The sequence below is a fragment of the Bos grunniens genome, chromosome 23, assembly GCF_055505025.1.
Source record: "Bos grunniens cultivar Pamir isolate PY7600 chromosome 23, Bosgru_T2T1.0, whole genome shotgun sequence".
Lineage (NCBI taxonomy): Eukaryota > Metazoa > Chordata > Mammalia > Artiodactyla > Bovidae > Bos > Bos grunniens.
Window position 1 is genome coordinate 8,981,094 of NC_141187.1, and position 23,562 is coordinate 9,004,655.

At 43.3% G+C, this 23,562-nt stretch overlaps 1 protein-coding gene across 2 annotated transcripts in view; it reads left to right on the forward strand.

Annotated features, from left to right (window-relative positions):
• ZBTB9 (zinc finger and BTB domain containing 9) overlaps positions 1–23,562 on the forward strand; it is a 76,670-nt gene that overhangs the window by 46,627 nt on the left and 6,481 nt on the right. Inside the window, exon 4 of one of the 2 annotated variants that reach the window (XR_015152990.1) lies at positions 13,912–14,017. The gene's annotated coding sequence lies outside the window, so the exon portion shown is untranslated. Of the gene's footprint in view, positions 1–8,659; positions 8,951–13,911; positions 14,018–23,562 lie in introns of those variants that run through there. The other variant, XR_015152991.1, reaches the window with a different exon arrangement.

A 23,562-nucleotide genomic window follows, 5' to 3' on the forward strand; every position in this document is an offset into this window, starting at 1 on the left:
TTAAAGTCTATTTTATCTGATATGTGTATTGCTACTCCTGCTTTCTTTTGGTCCCTATTTGCATGGAAAATCTTTTTCCAGCCCTTCACTTTCAGTCTGTATGTGTCCCCTGTTTTGAGGTGGGTCTCTTGTAGACAACATATGTAGGGGTCTTGTTTTTGTATCCATTCAGCCAGTCTTTGTCTTTTGGTTGGGGCATTCAACCCATTTACGTTTAAGGTAATTACTGATAAGTATGATCCTGTTGCCATTTACTTTATTGTTTTGGGTTCGAATTTATACACCGTTTTTGTGTTTCCTGTCTAGAGAATATCCTTTAGTATTTGTTGGAGAGCTGGTTTGGTGGTGCAGAATTCTCTCAGCTTTTGCTTGTCTGAAAAGCTTTTGATTTCTCCTTCATATTTGAATGAGATCCTTGCTGGGTACAATAATCTGGGCTGTAGGTTATTTTCTTTCATCATTTTAAGTATGTCTTGCCATTCCCTCCTAGCTTGAAGAGTTGCTATTGAAAGATCAGCTGTTATCCTTATGGGAATTCCCTTGTATGTTATTTGTTGTTTTTCCCTTACTGCTTTTAATATTTGTTCTTTGTGTTTGATCTTTGTTAATTTGATTAATATGTGTCTTGGTGTGTTTCGCCTTGGGTTTATCCTGTTTGGGACTCCCTGGGTTTCTTGGACTTGGGTGATTATTTCCTTCCCCATTTTAGGGAAGTTTTCAACTATTATCTCCTCAAGTATTTTCTCATGGTCTCTCTTTTTGTCTTCTTCTTCTGGGACCCCTATGATTCGAATGTTGTAGCGTTTAATATTGTCCTGGAGGTCTCTGAGATTGTCCTCATTTCTTTTAATTCGTTTTTCTTTGATCCTCTCTGATTCATTTATTTCTACCATTCTATCTTCTAATTCACTAATCCTATCTTCTGCCTCTGTTATTCTACTATTTGTTGCCTCCAGAGTGTTTTTAATTTCATTTATTGCATTATTCATTATATATTGACTCTTTTTTATTTCTTCTAGGTCCTTGTTAAACCTTCCTTGCATCTTCTCAATCCTTGTCTCCAGGCTATTTATCTGCGATTCTATTTTGATTTCAAGATTTTGGATCGATTTCACTATCATTATTCGGAATTCTTTATCAGGTAGACTCCCTATCTCTTCCTCTTTTGTTTGGTTTGGTGGGCATTTATCCTGTTCCTTTATCTGCTGGGTATTCCTCTGTCTCTTCATCTTGTTTAAATTGCTAATTTTGGGGTGTCCTCTCTGTATTCTGGCAGTTTGTGGAGTTCTCTTTATTGTGGCATTTCCTCGCTGTGTGTGGGTTTGTACAGGTGGCTTGTCAAGGTTTCCTGGTTAGGGAAGCTTGTGTCGGTGTTCTGGTGGGTGGAGCTGTATTTCTTCTCTCTGGAGTGCAATGAAGTGTCCAGTAATGAGTTATGAGATGTCTATGGTTTTGGGGTGACTTTGGGCAGCCTGTATCTTGAAGCTCAGGGCTGTGTTCCTTTGTTGCTGGAGAATTTGCTTGGTATGTCTTGCCCTGGAACTTGTTGGCCCTTGTGTGGTGCTTGGTTTCAGTGTAGGTATGGAGGCGTTTGATGAGCTCCTGTCAATTAATGTTCCTTGGAGTCAGGAGTTCCCTGGAGTCAGGGTTTGGACTTAAGCCTCCTGCTTCCAGTTATTGGTCTTATTTTTACAGTAGTTTCAAAACTTCTCCTTCTATACAGCACCACTGATAAAACATCTACGTTAAAGATGAAAAGTTTCTCTACCGTGAGGGTCACCCAGAGAGGTTCACAGCGTTACATGGAGAAGAGAAGAGGGAGGAGGGAGTTAGAGGTGACCTGAATGAGATGAGGTGGAATCAATAGAGGAGAGAGTGGGCTAGCCAGTAATCACTTCCTTATGTGCACTCCACAACTGGACCGCTCAGAGATGTTCACGGAGTTATACAGAGAAGAGAAGAAGGAGGAAGGAGACAGAGGTGGCCAGGAGGATAAAAGGGGGGAATGAAAAGGAGGGAGACAGATCCAGCCAGTAATCAGTTCCCTAAGTGTTCTCCACCGTCTGGAACATACAGAAATTCACAGAGTTGGGTAGAGTAGAGAGGGATTAGGGAGGAGACACAGGCGACCTGGTGGAGAAAAAGGAGAGTCCAAAGGGAGAGAAAGCAGTCAAGCCAGTAATCTCGCTCCCTAGTGAAAAATGGGTACTGAAGATTGGGTTTTTAAAGGTACAAAATTGGTAACAAATACATAAAAGCAAAAATTAAAAATCTAGAGTAGAATTTGGAATTTCACAAATATGATGTTAAAGAAAAGAAGAAGGAAAAGAAAGAGAGAAAAAACGAACAAACAAAAACAAACAAGATTGTGAAAATTATAAAGAAAATATAGGTACAAAATTGATAACTAATACCAAAAAGCAAAAGTTAAAAACCTAGAGTACAGTTTGGAATTTCAAAAATACAATGTTAAAAAAAAAAGAAGAAGAAAAAGAAAGAGAGAGAGAAAAAAAAAAACAAAGTTGCAAAAATTATAAAGAAAATACAGGTACAAAATTGATATCAAATACCAAAAAGCATAAATTAAAAATCTAGAGTAGAGTTTGGAATTTCAGATATACAATGTTATATAAAAGAAGAAGAGAAAGAAACAGAGAGAAAAAAAGAAAAAAAAAGTCACAGAAATTATAAAAACAACTATAGGTACAAAACTGATAATAAATACCAAAAGGCTAAAATTAAAAATCTAGAGTAGAGTTTGGAATTTCAAAAATACAATGTTAAAGAAAAGAAGGGAAAAAAAAAAAAAACCAAGGTCAAAAAATTATAAAAAATATATATATGAAGTTTGCTGTAAAAAAAAACAGGTCTTTTTTTTTTTTTGCAAAGTAATGGGTTATAAAAGTGAAAATTAAAGGAATAATAGAGGACTTAAAAAAAAATTTTTTTTTTAAAAGAAAGAATGATCGTAAAAATAGTAAAAATATACCTAGGACTTTCTCTGGTTTTGTTGTGAGTATTGTGGGTTCAGTTCATTTTTGGCTAGTTCCTTGGTCCGACTTATATTTCTCAAGATCTATAGGCCCCTTGCTATGTAGTCAGTAGTAACCACAGGGTTTTAATCTATTGCCTGTAGCTTCCAAGGTGGTTCCCTCTGTTATAGATTCTTCTGTTTGCTGGACTCTTCAGTGTCTGGTTTCTGCCCTGACACAAAGGGGACGGTGGAGGAAACTTTTTTTTTTTTTTTTTAGGCTCACTAGTTCAGTCGTGCTGAGGGGAGGGAGGGAGGGATGCTGCAAACAAATAACACTGGCGTGTGCTCGCAGTGCCTCAGCCACGCTGGGTCTGCCCCCGCTCATGGCGCGTGTAGCCTCCCTGCCCACACTGCTCAGGCTCTAGGTTGCTCCGCCGGGAACCATCCGTGGCCGGCCCTGGGCTGCCTGCACCTCCCAGGTCCAAGCCGCTCAGGATCAGGCACTTGGGTAGTCCTCAGAGGCACAGACTCGGTTGGGCCTGAGTTTTGTGCCCTTCCCAGGTCCGAGCAGCTCAGGTGATGAGGTGTTTGGCAAGCACAATTGCTGCAACTTATCGCCTCCCCGCCGCTTGGCTATCTAGGTGTACAACTGGCGCACCTTCTCAGGCAGATGTTGACCGTCCAGACCCCTAAGAAGTTTTAGTTAGCAAAGAAGCCTGCTTACAGATTTATAGATAATGTCTCTCTGGGCCTGCGATTGCCCCCTTCCGGTTCTGCTGCCTGTCACCGGAGGGGGACGGTCTGCAGCCGGCTATCTCTGTTCAGTCCTTTGTTCCGTGCGCGGGCCTGGCGGTGTCTTAGGTTAGGGCTGGCTTTTCGTGTGATAGATATCCCACAGTCTGGTTTGCTAGCCCAGATTATTTTGCTCAGATAGCGCTCAGGGTATTCAGGCCTGGTCCTTACTCTAAGCGATGCAGCCCGCGCCGTGCCTCCCTGCCCAGCCCCCACTTGCTAATGGTGTGTGCAGGCGTCTGTGCTGCTTCTCCGCTGGGGGAGTTACCATAGGGCTCGCAATCTGCGGGTTTTAATTGTTTATTTATTTTTCCTCCCTGTTATGTTGCCCTCTGTGCTTCCAAAGCTCGGCACAGATTTGGCAGTGAGGTTTCCTGGTGTTTGGGAACTTCTCTCTTTTTAAGACTCCCTTCCCGGGACAGAACTCCGTCCCTCCCTCTTTTGTCTGTTTTTTTGTCTTTTATATTTTTTCCTACCTCCTTTTGAAGACTTGGGTTGCTTTTCTGGGTGCCTGATGTCCTCTGCCGGCATTCAGAAGTTGTTTTGTGGAATTTACTCGGTGTTTAAATGTTCTTTTAATGAATTTGTGGGGGAGAAAGTGTTCTCCCGGTCCTACTCCTCCGCCATCTTGGCTCCTCCCCCCTAACAAAAGATACTCCTATCAATCAGGAAATTCCAAGGCTTAGAGATTTCTCTGCCAGGAACTGGGCACAAAAGCCAAATATATTCTAAGCACAGGAAGGAATGCAAACCTTGGTTGAGTGGCATGGCAAAGTTTTGGGAAAGAAACCACAGAAACAAGGCTTCCCAGACCCAAGTGCTAAGGTGGGAGCTGCCATGACCAGAGGGGAGGTGGGCACTTTGGGGTCACAACTGGCAGAGGCCGGAGCAAAAGTTTGGATGAAAAAAAAAAAAAGCAGTCCCCACTTTGTACACTGACCAACTCCCATGACCAGGGAGGGGTCACACGCACAAAGCAGGAATATTTATGGGGGTGGGGTTGGGGGGAAGGAGTGTGCACAGCCCAGCAGTTCTGAACCCTCACCCAAACTCACTTCAGAAAGAAACTCTAAGGCTGACAACGCATCCCACCTCCCTCAAGTGGGAGGATAAGTTAGGTAGGCCTCACTCTTTAAGAATTTTAAAATCTACCCGTATACACCCTAACCAGCCTAACTCAGGAGGCTAAACAAGTAAACAAAAGTATCACAAAGGATAAACCTCCATTGGTCAAATAGATATAGCATATCTACATAGTGAAATACCATGCACTATGAAGAGAATAAAGTAGATCTCTATAGAAAGACTTGGAAATGTTTTCATGATGCAGGAAGTTGCTCTAAGTGGAAAAACAAGGTTCAACTTGGTCCTTCTACAAAATATACATTCATATAAAATCTGGACGAATTTATTCTAAATTCCTGAAAAGAAGGATTGAGAGAAGTATTTGCTTTCAGTATTTTTTTTTTTTTTAAACACGAAGAACCTGTACTATTTTCATGCATATTTTCTGGCAGTCCAGTAGGTAGAACTTGGCGTTTTCACTGCTGAGGGCTCAGGTTCAATATCTGGTTGAGGAAGTAAGATTCCACAAGCCACATGGCTTGGCAAAATTTAAAAAAAAAGAAGAAGAAGAAGAAGAACCTGTATTACTTTCATTAAAAAAAAAGTTTTCTTTCAAATATTTTTATTATAGTGAAATAAAAACATCAGGATTTCCCTGGTGGTCCAGTGGCTAAGACTCTGAGCTCCCAACACAGAGGGCCCAGGGTGCGGTCCCTGGTCAGGAAACTAGATCCCACGTGCTGTAACAAATGACTCGGTGCAGCCAAATAAATAATGAATATTTTTGAAGATGTTTAAAAATATAACATGAAATATATTTACTCTTTAAACAGCAGCAAAGATTGATTTCTCACTCATATCACGTGAGGGCTGTAATTGGCTATGGCTTTGCTCCACGGCATCCATGCCGAAAGAACAATCCCAAAGCAGGCTTTGTCATGGTTGAACCCAACCAGTGATCACTCTTTTTTAAAAAGTTGTGGCAAAATGTATTTACACTTTAATGATGTTTAAGTGTGTAGTTAAGTGGCATCGGGTGCATTGCCACTGCTATAGAACCATCAGCACCATCCGATCTCGATAGAATTTTCTTCATCTTCCCAAAGTGAAATGCCTTTCTCATTAAGCAATAATTCCTCATCCCTTTTTCTTCTTGAAACTGATTGGATGTCATTTTGGGGGGCTCTGAAGAGCTCCGATACCATAGTCCTTTATGTCTCAACGCAGAAAAGAATTAAATGAGCAGCAGAGTTGTAGATAAGAAGTGATGGATTAGAATGGCACACTGGTGAGGCTTACAAGCCAACTGGTGGAACTTACTGGGTTACAGTTTTATAATCAAAGGAACAGTGGAGCGGAGGAGAAGACCTTTGTCTTTCCTGAGTAGACATCATGCTTCCATCATCAGCTCCTCCTCCAGGCTGGGCAGGGAAATTTCCTTGTTCCTACATGGTCAAGCTAGATCCACAAATTATTGTTTTTTTAATGTATGCAGGGAGCACGTCCTAGGATCACTAACTTGCTGAGCTCACGGGCAGCATGTGGGTCTCATACCACCAATGTTTTATTGTTTTGGTGCGTATCTCATGTTGCTAAGCAAGCCTGTATGGTTTCGTGGTTAAGCAAACCTGATTTCTTGAGTAATCATTAACTTACAGGGATCGCCCATATTTTTTCTACTTACAATTCCCTAGTGGGATTAACTATTTAATCTTAATCACCTATTTGTCCCTATCATTCTGAGTCCCTGGTAACCACCATTCTGTTGCAGGAAGAGGGACCCCTTCCAGGCCCTGAAACTGGGCTTTTATGTAACACTTGGAAATGAATTGTCCAAGGAGACACATGAGCTGACAAAGCAAGAGACTTTATTGGGAAGGGGCGCCCGGGCGGAGAGCAGTGGGGTGAGGGGACCCAGGAGGACTGCTGTGCCGCATGGCTCACTCTCGGGTTTTATGTGATGGGATTCGTTTCCGGGTTGTCTTTAGCCAATCATTCTGAGTCAGAGTCCTTCCTGGTGGTGCAAGCCTTGTTCAGCCAAGATGGAGGCCAGCGAGAGGGATTCGGGGAGGTGGTCGGACATATGGTGTCTCCTTTAGACTTTTCCTGAACTCTTCCACTTGGTGGTGGCTTATTTGTTCCCTGTTCTTTACCAGGATCTCCTGTCCTAAAGCAACTCATGCAAATGGTTACTAGGGTGCCTGGCTAGGGTGGGTGGGTGGAAGCCAGTGTGCTTCCCCTAACAATTCTATGTTCTGTCTCAAAAAATTTGATTCCTCTAGGTACCTCATATAAGTGGAATCAAACAGGGTTTGTCCTTTTGTGATTGTCTTATTTCAAGAGCATAATGTCCTCAAGGCTCACCCATGTTGTAGCATGTATCACAATTTCCTTCATTTTTAAGCCCAAATAACATTCCGCTTTTTTTGTTTGTTTATACATATATATATCACACTGTTTATCCAGTCATCTATTGACTACCTGGGTTGCTTTCACCTTCGGCTATTGTTAAAACGGTGCTATGAACACGGGTGTGCAACTATCTGCTGGAACCCCTGTTTTCAGTTCTTTTGAGTATCTACCAAGAAGTAGAATTGCTGGATCATATGGTAGTTCTATCTTTAATTTTTCAGAAGAACTGCCATACCATTTTCCACAGCAGCTGCACTAGCGCTGCTCAGGGTTCCAATTTCTCCACAGCCTCACCACCACCGGTTATTTTCTGTTTTTTTCATAATAGCCATCCTAATGGGTGTGAAGTGGTATCTCACTGTGGTTTTGATTTGCATTCCCCTAATGACTAGTGATGTTTAGCTTCTTTTCATGTGCTTATTAGTTATTTGCATATCTTCTTTTGGAGAAATGTCTATTGGAGTCCTTTACCCATTTTTTTTAATGGAGCTTTTTTGTTGTTGAACTGTAGGAGTACTTTATATGTTCTGGATATCTTTCAATTTTTAAAAACTTCTAAAAAAGACTTTTGCATGGAAAATTTAACTGCAGCAGTAAACATTCTGCCATTCTTATTTCCTTTTCCAGGTCTTTCTTTTTTTCTTTTTTTTTTTTGGCATGTGGGATCTTAGTTCCCTAACCAGAGACTCAAACTGTGCCTCCTACATTGGAAGTGCAGAGCCTCAACCATTGAACCACTGGGGTGGTCCCCATCTATCAGATCTTGATGACTGAGAATATCTCAAAAAGATTTCTTACAGCTGGATCAGGATCTTGGAGATTTTTTTTTTCCCCTTTATATTGACATAGTGATAAATCTACAAGGTATTAGATCTTCGTATCTTTCCAGCATCACAGGAAATTTCCTGGTGGTCCAGTGGCTAGGATTCCCCGCTTCCACTGCTGGGGACACATGTTCAATCCCTGGTCAGGGAACTAAAATCCTGCAAGCTTTGAGGTGAGGTGAAAAAAATAGAACAAATAAAGCATCCAGGTGAGTTTTAAAAAAGAAAAATAACATTACAGGCTGAATGTAAAAGGAAAGCATATAAGCAAAGTCAAGCAGGAGAGCTGGTCTCTCTTAGCTCATCTTGGCCCCTCCTAAAGGCCACATTTTTCCACGAATCAGAATAGGAAACTCTAGGAAAGAGACTTTGTAGCCAGGGAGAATGCTAAGGTCCATCACTTAATATTACAGTTATTTTGGTTTCATGGAAAACATCCTTGGGAAAATATTTCTATAGTGGAAAGGCAGTGGAAATTGCACTTTCTACCAAAAATGAACTGCAGCTATTAATGGGACAAAAAAAATTTTTTTAAGTTTCCAATGTGATCTGAGTCACCTACTAATACCACTCTCTCCTTTCACACTAACAGAAACACATTGCATTCAGGGTGAGCAAGTGCTCACCTAAAAAGACCACATCTGGGACTTTCCCGGCGGTCCGGTGGTTAGGAATCCACCTGCCAATGCAGCGGACCCGGGTTTGCTTGTGCACCACAGCTACAGAAATCTACGTGCGCTGGGAGCCCGAGCCCCACAGAGCCACACGCAGTGAGAAGCCCGCACACCGCAACTGGAGAGTAGCCCCTGCTCATAGCAACAAAGACCCAGCACAGCCAAAAACTAAGTAAATAAATAAATAAGTATTTTTTAAAAAATAAAAAGACCGCGTCTCCCAGTCTTTCCCGTGTCAGAGCTGGTTCTAGGGTATGGTTCTGGCCATAAGATGAAAGCAGGAGTCACCGGATACAACTTGCAGAAAGCTCTTCAAAGCCTTTGAAATGTGATACTTTGTTAGAAATACAGAATCCTAGGGAAAATGCCAGCTCTTCACCTGGAAACTATCTACTATGTAGAAGGAAGACAAACCCCTGTGTACTAGTCAACAAAGGTATGGATGAGGAGACCCTGACATCAATGGTCTTTGATGCAGCTTGGAAGGCTGCAGTATAGACAGTTGTATCCAAACAGGTTTTAACAGGCTACCACCTGGCTTGCTGACCCTGCTTATTAAGGTCAAAGCCCCCTTTCTGAATTCAGTGATATAGTTTGATTTTCCACATACTTTCTTAGAGGGAAAGATGTGTGACCAACTTGCAGAAATAGTCTTGTTTGCTTGCCAGATATATTTCTCATTGTAAATCTGCAAGTTGGTGAACTATAACAGCTTGGAAGTTACATAAATGTCCAACAATAGGGAATCAGTTAAGAACAAAATTCATTATAGTGCATATATATAAGGCGATGCAGGCGTTAAAAAACATGACGTAAAAGAGTAGATACTGCCATGGGAAAATGTTCACAAATGAGGATGTTTAGAAAATCAGGTTATAAAACAGATGTACCAAATGATCCCAGCTATGTTTAAAAATATATGTACTCAGGGAAGAAAAAACCTGGTAGAATCTTACTAACATCGGGTTATGTCTCAGGGTGCAGTTAGAGATGATCCGTGTTATTTTGTAATTTTATAAATTTATGTCTTTGTTTTTGTGTATTTTCCACTTTCTGTCATGAACAAGAATTACTTCTACGATCAGAAAAGAAGCAATTATGTCATTTTAAAATGATAATTTAAAAAATTATCATTTGGATGACTTTAGGCAAGATAATCAACCTCTCCATGCCAATTACTTTAACTGTAAAATAGGGATAAAAGCACCTCCCCCTTAAGGTTACCCAGACAGGTAAATGCTTTACTTAGAGCAGCCCTGGGCAGGCGGGCGTTGCTCAGCGATGGTTAGTGGGTAGCGCTGAAATGAAAATAGCATAGTTTTGCGGATACACCAGTCTGTCTCACCTGGGGGGACCCTGCTTGTCAAACCAGGCCGAGAGACCAGCAGGCTTCTCCCTCCTGTGAACAACAGGTAACAGACAGAAAAGGAAGCTTAGAGCTGAGCTGACAAATTCGCAGTTCTTTAGGCTGTAAAAGTGAATGTGAGTGAAGCAGCTGGAATCGGACAAATTGGTGGGAGGTTATGGCTCCCTGGCAGAGAAGGCAATAGCACCCCACTCCAGTACTCTTGCCTGGAAAATCCCATGGATGGAGCAGTCAGGAAGGCTGCAGTCCATGGGGTCGCTGAGCGTCAGACATGACTGAGCAACTTCCCTTTCACCTTTCACTTTCATGCATTGGAGAAGGAAATGGCAACCCACTCCATTGTTCTTGCCTGGAGAATCCCAGGGACGGGGGAGCCTGGTGGGCTGCCGTCTATGGGGTCGCAGAGTCAGACACGACTGAAGCGACTTAGCAGCAGCAGCAGCAGTATGGATCCCTGGAGATGGGGGACTGCCCAAAAGTACCTCAGTTCAGTTTGCTTATTGACTGATTGATTGATGTATAGTTGATTTACAATGGTGTGTTATAATTCAACTCATTTTGCTTCTTCATTTCTGTAAATTAATTCATTTACTGGCGGTGCTGGGTCACTGCCGCTGTTCACCGGCTTTCTCTAGCTGCAATGAGCTGGGTCTACTCTTGATTGTAGTGCTCAGCTTTCTCATCACAGTGGTTTCTCTTGTGGAGCATGGGCTTTAGGGCACAGGGGTTTCAGTGGTTTTGGTGGCTGGGCTTAGCCCTGTGGCATGTGAGATCCTCCTGGACCAGGAATTGAACCTGGGTCCCCTGCATTGCCAGGCATATTCTTTACCAAAACTGTCTACTTAGGTGGCGGGAAGAGTTCTCTTCAAAACACTGGATCTTAAGTAAATAACTCAAAGATGCATTTCAAGGTTCGACTGCACACAAGTTTGGGGTCTCCCTCTCTGGACATCCTGGACAGAAGGGAAGGCAGCAGTGATGAGCTGATCTGTGACTCTCAGTTCCTTGGTCCCTCCTGAGATTCCTGACCCCATACCAGCCTGGGGGAGGGCAGGAGAGGGTCTGAGCAGAAGCTCCACATGGACTCAGCGGGCCAAGGGCCACCCCATGAGCCAGCCTCTGCTCCCCTTTCCTCACTAGACCCCAGGGCTTACGGGTCAGCCACTGGCTCAAAACCCACTGATACAGCAGTGATAGCAGAGGTCATGATTACAGACCTAAAGAGCTTGTGAATGGCTGGGATCAGCTGGGGCTTAAGTTTGGTGTGTGTTCCACCTAACAGGAATCTTCCACATTTGACAGATGGAAAACAGGATTCCATTACATCCCCACGTTCCGTTTGATAATTATCCCATACAGCCCTTTTCCTTTCTTGGTTGTGAAGTTTGAGCTTCTCAGATTTGCCTTTCTTTTCCCTCCTCCTGTCCTAACTACCAGAACTACCAGGATACCAAGTCTGACTTTGCTGGTGAAAAAGTCTCAGCAAGGGGAAAAAAAGTTTCTCTATTCTCCTATAGCTGCTGAAAAGCAAATACTATTCAGTATTGTAAAGCTGCTCTTGCCAAGGTTATTGTTAAGTAGTCTTTCAAGACCCCTGGACTTCAGAGATTGTTACTATTAATATATGCTGCGAAAGTGATCTTTAACTTTTAAAGTTTCTGATTCTGATTGGTTACTTGATAATTTGTAGTCCTGGAGGCACTGGTTAAACAGATATACAAGGTTTTCTGGAAGGTGTGATTTTCATTCTTAAGCCAGGAAAGGGTCAGTGTTGGCAACCTCCTCTACTCATAAGACCGTGGAGACAAAAATTAATAAAAACCATAACTTTATTAGATTTAGTTGTTAAACAAAAGTCTAATCACTTTTTAAAAATATTTGTTTTTATTTATTTATTTGGCTGCTCCAGGTCTTAGTTGCGGCACACAGGATCTTTGATCTTCAAGCTGTGGCACGTGGAATCTTTCGTTGCAGCATGCACACTCTTAGTTGGGGGCTTGTGGGATCTAGTTCCCTGACCAGGGATCGAACCCAGGCCCCCTGCACTGGGAATGGGAGTCTTAGCCACTGGGCCACCAGGGAAGTCCCCAAAGTCTAATCAATGTAAGTCGAATGTTTAGGTTAACCTTATCAGCAATAAAGCCACAACTGTTAAATGTCTGGTGGTTGGAGTTATCCTTTTACCTTTAGGAAACCTGTGGAGAGGGTGAACCCAAGTTGTCTCTCTTGCACAGGAGCACATCCGTCCTGCACTACAGCCAGGGCCAATTCCTCAGCAACCGGGAGTGCCTTAAACAGGTGAGGGCTCTTGGTCCTCCACGAAACCAGGGAAGGTCTCCATCTTTAAAGGCCAAAACAGCCTTTCCTGTTGAGAGAACTTTCCAGTCCTCTTCCCATTCCCCTGGAAACAGGATTTCAGTTACTGTTCAGAGATCCATGTCAGGCTGCGGCAGTAAGAGTGACAAATCCTAATCACGGGACACAGGGACCAGTGGCCAGTGACAAGGCCGTGACCCATCAACTGTGTAGAAAGGAATTTTCACAGAGGTGGGAAGTCCGGGTAGACAGACACACAGGTCGGCCAAGAGAGAAAGAGACACGCCCTCGTGGTTGTTTGACTCACTTCTGTGGGGCATTGCTTCCAGGTTCCTCTCGGCCAATCATCTTGCTTTGCCTGGTTCTGAGTCCATGTTTAGTGTATCTCAGGGGCCTTCCGTGTGTGCACACACATCTCAGCCCAGGCGGACTCCAGCGGAGAGGCCTGGGAGTAGGCTGCCATCACTTACTACAAGGTGCCGCTCTCTCCCTTCTTGACCATCAAGGAGACTTTCTGCGCATGTGTAGTCAGGAAGGTCTCCTTGACGTCAAGAATGAGGACTATGTGGACTTTCACCTCTTAACTGGGCAGGGCTGAGCTCTTCTCTTGCTCCTGCTATTTTGGAGTATCTGTTCACAAACTGTGGCTGCCCAGCCTGGGGTCCACCTACCTTCTGCCTCAGCTTCACCAAGAGGACAGAGGTGAGGAGGGCTGTTAGAGGTCCCGTCACCATCACGCAGACACCTTTTCTCAGTCCAGGGTCAGAAAAGAGACCACTGGATTCAGAACCAGCAGATTATTTGAACATGGAGGTTCTGAGAATGTGGGGATTCTCTATCCAAGAGCCATTCTCAACTCTGCTTCTATTTCCAAAGGAAACTGACAATGCAACTTCGAAATAGAGCACACAAAAACTGTAAATGCTACACTCTGCTCGCTTAGAAATCCTAAGTCCATTGGGCCCTGATGAAGGTGTTAAGAGACCCCACCTTGAGTCTTCCTTCATAGGAACCGTGAACCAGAGTGAGACCTGAGAGAGAAAGGCTGGATAATCACTGGCAATGGTAAGATCAACCAGGAGGAGCCTATGTTCTTACGAATGAGCCTATATCCTTAACAATGGAACTCATGTTGCTTTGGAATTACTATAATCAGCACGAGTTGAAGGCAGGGCCGGTCAGTGGCCCCAGGACCTTCCTGCACTCACCCATCTGGCTCAGGTTCTTTGTCCAGCCCTTGTGTCTAGGCACACAAGGCCTCCCCTTTTTCCAAATGGCTTAACACTTCAGGTTTATAAACTGCAAACCCTATTTGTAAGTAAGGAAAAGGGTCAGTATGTCAAGAAATCAGGGTATCAGGACAACTCTGATGGGGAGCCCCCTGATCCCAGGGCTCCAATTGAGAAGACTGTCCTCTTTGTCCCTGCTGCTGGCTCCTTCCTGCAGGCTCTAGATACTCACTTCCTTCCTTCTGTCCTTTCTCCCCAGAACAAGCTGAAGACTTTCCAGATTTTGGCTTTTCTGCCGTCCACTCTCACCTAAAAAATCTTAGATAAAAATTTTCTGCTGGTCACTATGGAAATACAGACAACGGGTAAGTAAAGTCTTGTCTTTATGGTTGACCCTTGAACATGGAGTTAGGGGCGCCAATTCTCTGAGAGTCAAAAATCCCCTATAACTATAGAGTGAGGCCATACTATCCATGGTTCCGCATCTGCGTATTCAACCAACCACAGATCAAGTAGTACTGCAAGAGGTATTTAGGGAAAGATCTGGCTTATAAATGAATCTGTTCAAACCCAAGTTGTTCAAAGGTCTACCGTATTTCTGGTTTTCATTTATTTATTTATTTGGCTGCCCTGGGTCTTAGTTGTGGTGTGTGGGATCTAGTTCCCTGATCAGAGATCAGACCCAGGCCCCCTGCTTTGGGAGCTCAGAGTCTTAGCCACTGGACAACCAGGGAAGTTCCCGGTTTTCCTTTTTTAAGATGCTATCCTGGGAATCTCTTATCACTCCATTCTTAACTACTTTCTCCAACTCTTGGCGTGGGAACTCACAGTAAGAGGGGCTGGCAAAGGAGTCTTCCACATTAATGTCCCCCCCTCCATCTAATCTAATTAAATAATTCTGTTACATGATTACAGTAACAAAAGGCACTAAGGATTCGTTTTGTTTTTCTTTTTTCGGCTATGCCACACAGCTTGCAGGATCTTAGTTCCCTGACCAGTGATCAAAACTGTGCCCCCCTGCAGTGGAAGTACAGAGTCCTAAACAGTGGACTGCCAAGGAATTTCCAGCAGACATCTATTATATTTTGGGAATTTGGAAAAATATACTCTCTCTGGAGAGTCAGAATATACTGAGGCCGGGAAACCAGTGTGGTCCTGGTGAGCACATCTTTTTTGTACGACTGTGTGCAAGTATGTTCAGCAGCTCAGTTGTGTCCAACTCTTTTTAACTCTAAGGACTGTAGCCCACCAGGCTCCTCTGTCCATGGGATTCTCCAGGCAAGAATACTGGAATGGCTTGCCATGCCCTCCTTCAGGGGATCTTCCAGACCCAGGGATCCAACCTGCGTCTCCTGCATTGCAGGTGGATTCTTTACCCACTGAGTCACCTGGGAAGCCCTCTGAGTGCTTGGGATGACGTGAAAGACAACAGCAGTGGACAGCCACCCTAGAAACCTACCAGTTGCTCCCAGGCCTGTGATCCTGTTTATAAAGAACTGCAGGTATAAGAAAGGCAGTAACTGAGAATGCTCAAAAACTGCACACTTTTAACAGATAAGAATCTGGAGACATGAGTTGAGGAGTAGAAATATCTTGCCTCAGGGCCAAGGAGCCCCTCAATGGTTTCTGTCTTTCCTGGGGGATCAAGAAATGTACGGCTTCAGCCAGCAACACTCTCACCAGAGTAAGTGTGTGTGCGTGCTCAGTTGTGAAGCCGGTTGCCATTTCCTGCTCTGGGGATCTTCCCGACCCAGTGATCAAACCCTCCTCTCTCGCAATGGCAGGCAGCTTCTTTCCCACTGAGCCACCAGGGAAGCCCTTATACCAATAAATGGAAATCAAAGTCACTCAGTTGTGACATTCTGAAGTGAGTGGGTAGCCATTCCCTGGATCTTCCCTGACTCAGGGATCGAACCCTGGTCTCCTACATTGCATGCAGATTCTTTACTGTCTGAGCCACCAGGGAAGTCAATAAGGGACACCGGCACATTCCAAGCCTTTTGCCTGACATAAAAAGAAATAAAGCCTAAAAGAAATACAGACAGAAAAAACAAATGCAGACCAAAAAAAAAAAAAAATTAGAAACTTAAGCTCAGAGGTCTACTTGGACAAATTCTGGAAGCTTTCCAGTCCCTGAAACATTTCATAGCACAGGAGAGGGGGAAGGCAGAAGGAAGATCCATTAGAAAAAAACAGTTAAGCCTTCCAGTTGGACCAATTGTGGGTCAGAGGAAAGTCCTTACTCAGTGTGATAACAATTCCAAAATTCTTGGGCATCAAGTCTATTGTAGAGGGCCTCTTGAGGGGAGTCCAGAGGCTTCCACTCTTTGTATCTGAAGTCCAGGGCTACATCATCCAAGGTCAGGCTCCTGGAACTGGAGGTTTGTCCAGTATGGCCCAGGGTCATCCCATCACCTGCTTTGCCAAGGATCAGCAGGGCTGCAAACTTGAGAAGTGGGAGATGGACAGGGACCACTGAAGGGGTAGAACCCCCGTGACCCCAAGCCTGGGGGCTCGGGACCCACGCCCACTGTTACCTGGGGCACAGGCAGCATTGGGAGGTGAGGTCAAGGGGTGCATGGGGGTAGAACGCAGCCAGCCTGTCCTCTGCATGGATTCTATCAATGCCTGTCCAGTTGTCAAACGTGGTGTCACCAACCGACCACCTCGGCTCCGCCCCCAGTCGACTTTCGGTCCTCTCCAGGGTGCCTGGAAGACCCTGAGTGTCTGTGGGCGGCGTGGGATGCGTGGGTACCGCAGGTCCGGGCCTTAACCTGAAACGTGCTGCCCGGACGCTGCTGCAAGCCTTGGCCTAGTCACATTTTAAGTAAGTCATCTTTCAAAATACTTTTACCCAGTGTAATTCCCACTGGACACCTAAAAAATAACAATAAATAGAAACAAAAAAGCAATGTTATCCCTAACATACGGAAATAACGTATGTTATCTTAATGAATTTTACCCTGATGATATTCTACACATAGTTTGATGTTTTTGTGTTTTTGTCATCTCCAATTTTCACACTTAATTCTTTCACGGGAGCACTCCTTCTCCACATCCCATACTATGACCCAAGTAATAATTGCCCATTTACTGGATCATCATCCTTTGTACACAGAAGAACTGTACAAAAAAGATCTTCATGACCCAGATAATCACAATGGTGTGATCACTCTCCTAGAGCCAGACATCCTGGAATGTGAAGTCAAGTGGGCCTTAGAAAGAATCACTATGAAAAAAGCTAGTGAAGGTGATGGAATTCCAGTTGAGCTATTTCAAATCCTGAAAGATGATGCTGTGAAAGTGCTGCACGCAATGTGCCAACAAATTTGGAAAACTCAGCAGTGGCCACAGGACTGGAAAAGGTCAGTTTTCATTCTAATCCCAAAGAAAGGCAATGCCAAAGAATGCTCAAACTACCACACAATTGCACTCATCTCACACGCTAGTAAGGTAATGCTCAAAATTCTCAGGCTTCAGCAATATGTGAACCTAGAACTTCAAATGTTCAAGCTGGTTTTAGAAAAGGCAGAGGAACCAGAGATCAAATTGCCAACATCTGCTGGATCATTGAAAAAGCAAGAGAGTTCCAGAAAAACATCTATTTCTGCTTTATTGACTGTGCCAAAGCCTTTGACTGTATGGATCACAATCAAATGTGGAAAATTCTGAAAGAGATGGGAATACCAGACCACCTGACCTGCCTCTTGAGAAACCTGTATGCAGGTCAGGAAGCAACAGTTAGAACTGGACATGGAACAACAGACTGGTTCCAAATAGGAAAAGGAGTACATCAAGGCTGTATATTGTCACCCTGCTTATTTAACTTCTATGCAGAGTACATCATGAGAAATGCTGAGCTGGAGGAAGCACAAGCTGGAATCAAGATTGCCGGGAGAAATATCAATAACCTCAGATATGCAGATGACACCACCCTTATGGCAGAAAGTGAAGAACTAAAGAGCCTCTTGATGAAAGTGAAAGTGGAGAGTGAAAAAGTTGGCTTAAAGCTCAACATTCAGAAAATTAAGATCATGGCATCTGGTCCCATCACTTCATGGCAAATAGATGGGGAAACAGTGGCTGACTATTTTTCTAGGCTCCAAAATCACTGCAGATGGTGACTGCAGCCATGAAATTAAAAGACGCTTACTCCTTGGAAGGAAAGCTATGACCAACCTAGACAGCATATTAAAAAGCAGAGACATTACTTTACCAACAAAGGTCCGTCTAGTCAAGGCTATGGTTTTTCCAGCGGTCATGTATGGATGTGAGAGTTGGACTATAAAGAAAGCTGAGTGCCAAAGAATTGATGCTTCTGAACTGTGGTGTTGGAGAAGACTCTTGAGAGTCCCTTGGACTGCAAGGAGTTCCAACCAGTCCATCCTAAAGGAGATCAGTCCTGAGTGTTCATTGGAAGGACTGATGTTGAAGCTGAAACTCCAATACTTTAGCCACCTGATGCGAAGAGCTGACTCATTGGAAAAGACCCTGGTTTTGGGAAAGATTGAAGGCAGGAGGAGAAGGGGATGACAGAGGATGAGATGGTGGGATACATCACCGACTCAATGGACATGGGTTTGGGTAGACTCCGGGAGTTGGTGATGGACAGGGAGGCCTGGCGTGCTGCGGTTCATGGGGTCGCAAGGAGTTGGACATGACTGAGCGACTGAACTGCACATCCTTCATCTACTCATTCTATGTCAGATCACCTGGATTGATCTGGGAGTGCCAGCCTTCTTTAGAGTGGTGGCACTGAGTTTGTTTACCTGTCCTCTGGGAGGTGCTCAAGCTTGTTTTTGTGTTTTTTCCATAAAGCTCTTGACGATCGTGCCAGTTCTTACTCAGCCTCTCTCTACCCAAAGGTGGACCTTCTTATTATCTAGCTTTCCAGAAGAGTTGAACTTTTCTAAAGCAATTTGTTAGTTTTGGACACGTGGATCCTTTGAGTTTTGAATTTGAGTCGTGTTGGCTGCTAGAAAGCTTAAAGCAAGTCTTCTGGATCAAGAATATACGACTTTAGCATGTGTATTTTTTTGTATTGCTAGTGGTAGTCTTAGCCCCTCTCCCACTTTGCAGATTTTGTTTTTTATCCTTTTGCCTTATACTTCTTGTTTGTTTTAAGTGTTTTTTTTTTTTTAATTTCTAAAAAAATTATGTATTTACTTATTTTTGGCTGTGCTGGGTCTCCATTGCTCCCCACAGGCTTTCCCTAGTTGCAGCGAGCAGGGGCTACTCTTCCCTGCAGTGCGCACGCTTATAGCAGTGGCTTCTCTTGCTGTGGAGCAGAGGTGTATGGGCTTCACAGGCTGATGTATGTGGGCTCAGTATTTTCGGCTCCCAGGCTCTAGAGCACAGGCTCAACAGTTGTGGCCTACGGGCTTAGTTACCACATGGCATTGCCGACCAGGGATCCCGTCTCCTGCGTTGGCAGGTGGATTCTTTACCACTGAGCCACCAGGGAAGCCCTTAAGCATATTTTACCTTTTTCTTTGGTTTAGGCCGCTGTGCGCCCTTTTGAAACAAGGTAGTATATAAAGGGGAGAAAGAAACGGCAACCCACTGCAGTATTCTTGCCTGGAGAATCTTGTGGACAGAGGAGCCTGGTGGGCTGCTGTCCATAGGGTTGCATAGAGTTTGACATGACTGAAGCGACTTAGCAGCAGCAGCAGTATATAAAGGAATAACTAAAAATGTTCAACAATTCCCTAGTGGTGAAATAGACAGTTCTAATATTTAACTCTTTGAAATTTTGCCACAGATGAACATTTTTGACCATAAAGTGCTTTTTCTAATAAGGTTTTTCTGTAAGCCAAACTCTTAGAAGATGCTGCGTCAAGATAAAGGACATTCAATGAGTATTTCTTTTTTTTAACTAAATTTTAAAATTATTTATTTATTCACTTATTTTTGGCAGTGCTGGGTCTCTGTTGCTGAGCACAGTCTTTCTCTAGTTGTGCTAAGCAGGGCCTCCTCTTAGTTGCAATTTATGGGCTTATTATTGCAGTGGCTTCTCTTGTTGGGGAGTATGGGCTCTAGGTGCCCGGGCTTCGGTAGTGACAGCTCCTGGGCCCTAGAACACAGGCTCAGTAGTTGGGGCACAGGGGCTTAGTTCCATGTGGCACGTGAGATCTTCCTGGGCCGGGGATGGAACCTATGTCCCCTGCATTGGCAGGTGGATTCTTAACCACTGGACCCCCAGGGAAGTGCTCAGTGAGTCTTTCTTGAGACTTGTGGATGCTGCCAGATAGAGAGATGATTAGGTGAGGGGGAGATGTCACATTTTTTGAGAGTTTATTCAAAGTCAGGTACTTGCCAAACTCCTCACGTTAGTCCTGCTCTCCAAATCCATGAATGTGCAATCTGATAAAAGTTACATAACCATAAAGGACAGGGCCCAGTAAAAGACTTCCCAGTGATAAGGGCTGTCACAGATCAGGGGAAGGGCAATACTGAGAGATGGAGGTAGTCCAGTGCCAAGGAGGCGGGCATCCTAGGAACACATCTGAGAGCAGAAAAGACTGTTTGTAGTTGCTTCTATTTAAATTAATTTTCAATTAATTAAAGTTGTAAATTTACAAACAAATTTTCTTAAGTTTAACTTACCTAACTTTGATGTTTTATTTAGAAATATTATAAATTTTGTGTAAAAATTAGAGCAAGAGTTTGTTCCTTGATTAATGTTCAATTAGTCAGCGGATTTGACATATTAGATTTGCTTGAACATTATTCATGCCATTTACAAAGTTAGTTAATTAGGATCTCTTAAATATTTAAGCTACATTTACAAATTTAATATACTTGCTTTTTTTCAAGCACTTCAAATGCCTCGTAGGACAGATTTACAAGTCAAGCAAAAAAAAAATCTTCTTAATCATGTAATAATTCCCCAAAACCTATTAATTCAAGAGTCTACTTATGGAAAGTCAAGTTATCGTCAAGATTTCAATGCCGTTTACAAATGAAATCAAATTATCTAATAACTTTCAGCTTCAAATCACAAGTCTAAGACAAAGTTTTGTTGTTGTTCAGTCGCTAAGTCATGTCCACCCCAAGTTCCTCTGTCCTCTGCTATCTCATGGAGTTTGCTCAAACTCATGTCCATTGAGTCGGTGATGCTATCCAACCATCTCATCCTCTGCCACTCTCTTCTCCTTTTGCCTTCAATCTTTCCTAGTATCAGGGGCTTTTCCAATGAGTCAGCTCTTCAAATCGGGTGGCCAAAGTATGAGAGCTTCAGCTTCAACATCAGTCCTTCCAATGAATATTCAGGATTGATATTCTTTAGGATTGACTAGTTTGATCTCCTTGCAGTCCAAGGGACTCTCAAGAGTCCTTTCCAGCACCATAGTTAGAAAGCATCAATTCTTTGGTGCTCAGCCTTCTTTATGGTCCAACTCTCACATCCAAACAAGACTACTGGAAAAACCATAGCTTTGACTAAACAGACCCTTGACAGCAAAGTGGTGTCTCTGGTTTTTAATACACTGTCTAGGTTTGTCACAGCTTTCCTTACAAGGAGCAAGTGTTTTTTAATTTCATGCCAGTCACTGTGAGCAGTGATTCTGAAACTCAAGAAAATAAAATCTGTAACTGCTTCCACTTTTTCCCCTTTTATTTGCCGAAAAGTGATGGGACTAGATGCCATAATCTTGGTTTTTCATACTGAGTTTCAAGCCATTTTTTCCTACTTTCTTCTTTCACCTTCATCAAGAGGCTCTTTACTTCCTCTTTACTTTTTGTCATTAGAGTGGTGTCATCTGCATATCTGAGGTTGTTGATATTTCTCCCAGCAATCTTGATTCCAGCTTGTGATTCATCCAGCCCAGCATTTTACATGATGTACTCTGCATGTAAGTTAAACAAGCAGGCTGACAATATACAGCTTTGATGTACTCCTTTCCCCCAGTTTGGAACCAGTAGGATGTTCCATGTCCGGTCCTAACTGTTGCCTCTTGACCCATGTACAGATTTCTTAGGAGACAGATAAGGTGGTCTGGCACTCCCATCTCTTTAGGAATTTTCCACAGTTTGTTGTGATCCACACAGTCAAAGGCTTTAGTGTAGTCAATGAGGCAGAAGTACATGTTTTTCTGGAACTTCCTTGCTTTCTCCATGATCCAACGAGTGTTGGCAATTTGATCTCTGCTTCCTCTGCAGAGATCTTTGAAACCCAGCTTGTACATCAGGAAGTTCTCAGTTCATGTACTGCTGAAGCCTAGCTTGAAGGATTTTGAACATAACTTTGCTAGCATGTGAAATGAGCACAATTACAGTGTAGTTTGAATATTCTTTGGTATTGCCCTTCTTTGGGATTGGAATGAAAACTGACTTTTTCCAGTCTGTGGCCACTGATGAGTTTTCCAAATCTGCTGACATACTGAGTGGGGCACTTCAACAGCATCATCTTTTAAGATTTGAAATAGCTCAGCCAAAAATAGAAGGAAAAAAAAAGGAAAAAAAATAGCTCAGCTGGAATTCCATCACCTCTGCTAACTTTGTTTGTAGTAATACTGCATAAGGCCCACTTGACTTCACACTCTAGGATGTCTGGCTCTAGGTGAGTGACCACACAGTGGTGGTTGTCCAGTTCATTAAGATCTTTTTTGAATAGTTTTGTGTATTCTGGCCACCTCTTCTTAATCTCTTCTGCTTCTTTTAGGTCCTTACCAATTCTGTCCTTTATTGTGCCCATCCTTGCATGAAATACTTCCTTTCTATCTCTAATTTCTTGATGAGATCTCTAGTCTTTCCCATTCTATTATTTCCCTCTAATTTTTTTGCATTGTTCCTTTAGGAAGGCCTTCTTATCTCTCTTGGCTATTCTCTGGAACTCTACATTCAGCTGGGTATATCTTTCCCTTTCTCCCTTGCCTTTCACTTCCCTTCTTTCTTCAGCTATTTCTAAAGCCTCCTCAGATAACCACTTTGCCTTCTTACGTTTCTTTTTATTTGGGACGGTTTAGGTACTGCCTCCTGTACAATATTATGAACCTCCATCCATAGTTCTCCAGGCATTCTGTCTACCAGATCTAATCCCTTGAATCTATTGGTCACCTCCACGGTATAATCATAGGGATTTGATTGAGGTCATCCCTGAATGGCCTAATGGTTTTCCCTACTTTCTTCAACTGAAGCCTGAATTTTGCAATAAGGAGCTCATGATCTGAGCCACAGTCAACTCCAGGTCTTGTTTCTGCCGACCGTATGGAGCTTCTCCATCTTCGACTCAAAGAACATAATCAGTCTGATTTTGGTATTGACCATCTGGTGATGTCCATGTGTAGAGTCATCTCTTTTGTTGTTGAAAAGGATGTTTGATATGACCAGTGTGTTCTCTTGGCAAAACACTGTTAGTCTCTGCCCTGCTTCATTTTGTACTCCAAGGCCAAAATTGCCTGTTATTCCAGGTATCTCTTGACTTCTTTTGCATTTCAACCCTCTATGATGAAAAGGACATCTTTTTTTGGTATTAGCTCTAGAGGGTGTTGTAGGTTTTCACAGAACCAATCAACTGCAGTTTCTTTGGCATCAATGGTTGGGGCACAGATTTGGATTACTGTGCTGTTGAATGGTTTGCCTTGGAAATGAACCGAGATCATTCTGTCATTTTTGAGATTTCATCCAAGGACTGTGTTTTGAACTCTTGTTGACTATGAGGGCTACTCCATTTCCTCTAAGGGATTCTTGCCCACAGGAGTAGATATATTGATTGTCTGAATTAAATTCGCCCATTCTCACCCATTTTAACTCACTGATTCTTAAGAAGCTGATGTTCATTCTTGCTACCTCCTGCTTGACAACGTCCAATTTCCCCTTTATGGGTCACAGTCTTGTCGTGGCAACGGGGCTTGCGTAACTCAATGAAGCTATGAACCATGACAGGCAGGGCCACCCAAGATGAGTCACA